Genomic DNA, 4,898 nt, shown 5'->3' on the forward strand with positions numbered 1-4,898 from the left:
GAGTTTTGTCGTTAAACCAAGGCTCGGGTTTAGGTTTTGGGAGCACAGTTTTTGAAGGAGCCACCAAATCCAGGATGGCACGGCATGATGAGTTGAACCAAAAGATGAGTTCTTCTGTGTTAGACGAGGGTACGCAAAGGTTATTAAAGGCATCAGAGAACCGACCAGCGGTGCGAGGGTTAAAAATTCGGCGGTTGCAACTAGGAGCGGCAGATTTTACAGCAGCATGCGATAAGACAACGTCAAATAAAACTGCCATGTGATCAGAAATCCCATTTTCAAGGACTTCCAGATTTGACACCGGTAGACCATAAGCAAGGACAAGGTCAAAAATATGTCCTTGTTCATGTGTCGGGCTGGTCACATATTGCACGAAATTTAAAGAGTCGATAAGTCCTTTGCTAGTGGTTTTTCCGGACAGCACACATGGATATTAAAATCCCTCATGAGGAGGATATGATCATATCTCAGCCTGATTTCGCAAGAAAGGTTGAAAAATCGCTTAAAAAGTCTTTGTTGTATTTAGGGGGACGGTAAATGACAGCGCAGAGCACCGGGAAAACATGACCGACTTCAAAGAAGGTTGCTTCAAAGCTGGTGGTTGATGTGGTGAATGTGCACCGTTTACATTTGAAATTGTTCTTAAAGATACTCCAGAGGGCACGAGTGTGTGTGCGTGTGCGTGTGCGTGTGCGTGTGTGTGTGTGTGTGTGTGTGTGTGTGTGTGTGTGTGCTGCGTGAACGCACACGCGGCAGGGGGCCACAATTTTTTATCAGTGCTACTCAGAGGGCACGAGTGTGTGTGCGTGTGCGTGTGCGTGTGCGCGTGTGTGTGCGTGTGTGTGTGTGTGTGTGTGTGTGTGTGTGTGTGTGTGTGTGTGTCCTGAATTGCAATGCAAGCTGCAGCATACATTTTAACCACTTTTAACCATCGAAGTGAAGGCCCATATTTACCGTAACTTATAATCAAATAGTTGGCCTTCTTCATCAGTTTTATTTACAGTGATGCAACATTTTGTTGTCATCAAATCAAAACTTGAATGTGCAACCAAAGTTATACTCTTCAGAGAATAAAGCAGAGATGAAAGTGGACTTTTCTGAAAATTCCGGAAAAAATAAATACATTTGGTGACCCCGACGTGATTTCGGACTGAGGTTTTGGTCAACAGACAGAACATCGGGCGCCCACAATTGACGAGGTAAGAGGACATTTATCCTCTAAATTGATCTTCTGTCTGTGGGCTGAGATCGAGGTAAGAATTACGTCTTGAATTGATATTCTAAAGAGATAACTTGTGGCTGGATGAACAGTGAAATGCGCAATGGTAATCTCATTTTAGGAAAGATTATTTGAGAAAATAATTGGAGGAAAAAGGATCGGGTGTTACACAAATAAATAAGAATAAAAGAATCAAACACCTGTGGAATAAAGATTCGAGTACCCTCGTCTTCGATCGGGACCGGGTACTTCTGTAAAGGAGGATCAAGTGCTTTTGCTAAATTAAGGAATATAGAGATTCAAGCACTTTTGAGAGAAGGGATCGAGCACTTTTGAAAGAATCGAGTACGCTGTTCTTCGATGACGATCGGGGATCAGGTACTTCTGTAAAAGAGTATCGAGTGCTCCTGCTAAATTAAGGATCGGGTATTTTTGTTTGATTAAGTATCAAATACCTTTGAGGAAATAAAAGTTCGAACATTTTACCAAAATGGAGGGAGAGTTTGTTAGGGAAAGTGAATGGTTCGATTTGCGACAAATACCAAACCATTCCGAGCGAGTGTTACTGAGTGATCAAGTGAGAAGTGCATGTGATGTGTGTGTGGGAGGCTTATCTGAAAGAGAACGAGAGAGTGAGAAAGAACGACTAACAGATTGGATGAGGAAGTGGTGTGAGGATGGATGGTTTACTTTAATGTCTTCAACTGCATGTTTGGTGACATTGATGAAAGAAACAGAAAAGGCGTGTGTTATAAAATTGGCAACTCTACAGTTGGAAGTGGAAAAAACTAACAGGTTGTCTACAAGAGGCAGGAAGGTGCGAAAGGAGGTTAAGAAAGTTGTTGAAATGAAAGCAAGAGCAAGGATGATGGCAATGGGATGTGCGTTAAAGTTGTCCCGAGTGACTGTCAGGGAAGAAAGTGTTGGTCTGGTACCGCCAACGCCCAAAAGGCCCTCCGCGCCGCCACCTTACTCAGAGGAGAGAAAAATTGCAACATTGTCTCCAATTGACCCATGCATGCCGTCACCTTACCATGAAATTAGGAAAGCGCTGAGTCAAGTCCAGGCTCCAATACTAAATGTAACAACAGGCTGAATTGAAGTGGACGTAGATGATCAAACGCCTCTCATTCGCTCACAACAGACAACATCAAATATGAATAAAGTTGCAGAAAATTTGGCTGCTGGGGTAACTGCCGCCATTAGAGAATTTGAAGATAAATTAGAAAAAGTTGCAGACTTGAAGGCCGACCCATTTACACTTCTGACTCAGATAAGACTATACATGACAGAATTAAACAGACAGCAAGAGGTTCTACAAAATATTAGAGATCAACTTAAGGAAACATGGTATTTCCTTCCACTGCTATGCAGATGACTGCCAGATCTATGTCCCACTGAGCAAAAAAGGTGCCTTCTCATTAAGGCCACTTCTATCCTGCCTGGAAGAAATCAAAACCTGGATGTCACAAAATTTCTTGACTTTCAATGAAAAGAAGACAGAGGTGATACTGTTTGGCCCCAGTGGCCCTTGTACATCCCATCCTGTCGACTTGGGCCTCCTGTCTCCTTATCTTAAGTCAACAGTCTCAAACTTGGGCCTTAAACTGGACAGTGATTTCAAACTTGACCGGCAAATTGGTGCCGTTGTTAAATCCAGCTTCTTTCACCTTAGACAGCTGGCCAAAGTAAAACCTCTCCTCTCTCATGAACACTTTGAGACAGTAATTCATGCCTTTGTCACATCCCGGCTCGATTACTGCAATGCCCTTTACTTTGGAGTCAGCCAGTCCTCCATTAAGCGTCTCCAGCTGGTCCAGAATGCCGCTGCTCGCCTCTTGACTGGTACTCGTAAGAGGGAGCACATAACTCCTACTCTGGCATCCCTTCACTGGCTCCCCATACATTTTAGAGTTATTTTCAAGATCCTCTTTTTTGTTTTCAAATCTCTAAATGACCTCGCACCACCTTACCTCTCTGAGCACATCCGCCCCTACACACCTGCCCGGCGCCTCAGGTCTGCGGACCAGACATTAGTAGAAGTACCAAGAACTAAACTGAGGCTCAGAGGGGATCGAGCCTTTTCTGTTGCTGGTCCCTCTCTCTGGAATGACGTCCCACTGAACATTCGGCAAGCCTCCTTGCTGCCTATCTTCAAAACCCGCCTCAAAACTCACTTGTATTCTTTGGCATTTGACTCAGCATGACTTAGATTTGTTCTTGGTTTTGCTGTTCGGTGCTTCCTACCGTCTTTATTACCGATTTGCTTTACTGTTTGTTGTATATGTTGAATTGCTCCATGTACAGCACTTTGACTGCAGCGATGGCTGTTTGAAAGTGCTCTATAAATACAGTTGAGTTGAGTTGATGGCTGTTGGATTTACCTGGTGTTGTAAGAGGTATAAAAAGCGGCATCGCAGTTTGTTTCGTGAGTTAAAACACTCACTTTGTCGTCAGCCCAATGGTGAGTTACGTTTTTGTACGCTTTTCTTTTCTTTTATCAGATATGTAGTTATCTTTCGATCCAATCGTGCCCGCTCGCTTTGTTTGCTTTGTCTTGCGTCCGTTGTGCTTGATGTTTGCCGCATCGCAATCAGTCAGTTACTGTTCGCGATCGTCACTTTACACAGCGTGGGCAAAAGTCTGCAATCACAGTGGTGTCTATTTACTTCTTTTTTTGCATAGTTGTCATATTTATCCGGTTGCACTGCAATGTTTAAACGAAGTAATTTGCGTTACAGCTAGGGTTTATCATACCGGCACTCCACTTCCGGGTTTGACCGCTGGGACTTGTAGTCCTTTTGTTCGATTCCACTTGATATGTTTGTAGGGTATGGTTTCCTACGTTTAGAATAATGATGACGATATAGTGCATAGTGTGAAATTATGGTTGATTAAATTATTTATTAAACTTATTGTGAAAATGAAGGTATTAATTAATGTCAATTATATACATATTTGCATTGTAATGCAGAAAGCTAGATATGTATATTTTTATTGCATTTATGTGTACTGTAGGTTAACCTGCTACTGCTACTGCCACTGATTCTGCTACTGCTACTGCTTCTGCTACTTCTGCAAAGTGCTTCAATAAATGATCAAAAAAGTCCAGAGCGAGTACGGTAATCCTTCCGTGCTGACTGACGATCCCTATTCAGAGACTGAGGTCAAACCAGCCTCCAGTCGCAAAATTGAAGTCAAGTGAGCCGCCACTGCGATTTTCAATAATGTGCATGCATTACGGTAATCTCCCGCCAGCGAGTGGCGTTGGCCACTGTTAGCAGAGTCGCTTCACAGCACGTGCAGATTGGCATCCTTCTGCCTAACATGCAAGAATGACAAGTTGAGCGAGGTGTTTCCATCAGCCATGTATCGGCGTGTTTTATTGAACAGGTGGAGAGAAGGAAAAAAAAAAGAAAAGGCGTGTCCCTTTTTATAGGGCCGACCACGTCACTCAAGATGATAGTGATGTGTCGTTCGCGAACGAACCGGCTCTTAGAGCCGGCTCTTTGAAGTGAACGACAGGAGCCGGCTCCTAATAGGGAGCCGCACTTAATAGGAGCCGACTTTTTTTTCTCCTGTTTTTTTTCCCCCTTTCGGTTAAAGCCGCACGTGATTGGTCAAGATCCGTGGTAGAAGAGGGAGGGGAGGGTTTTACACACACACACACACACACACA

The sequence above is a fragment of the Hippocampus comes genome, unplaced genomic scaffold (assembly GCF_001891065.2).
Source record: "Hippocampus comes isolate QL1 unplaced genomic scaffold, H_comes_QL1_v1.1 scaffold2, whole genome shotgun sequence".
Taxonomy (NCBI): domain Eukaryota; kingdom Metazoa; phylum Chordata; class Actinopteri; order Syngnathiformes; family Syngnathidae; genus Hippocampus; species Hippocampus comes.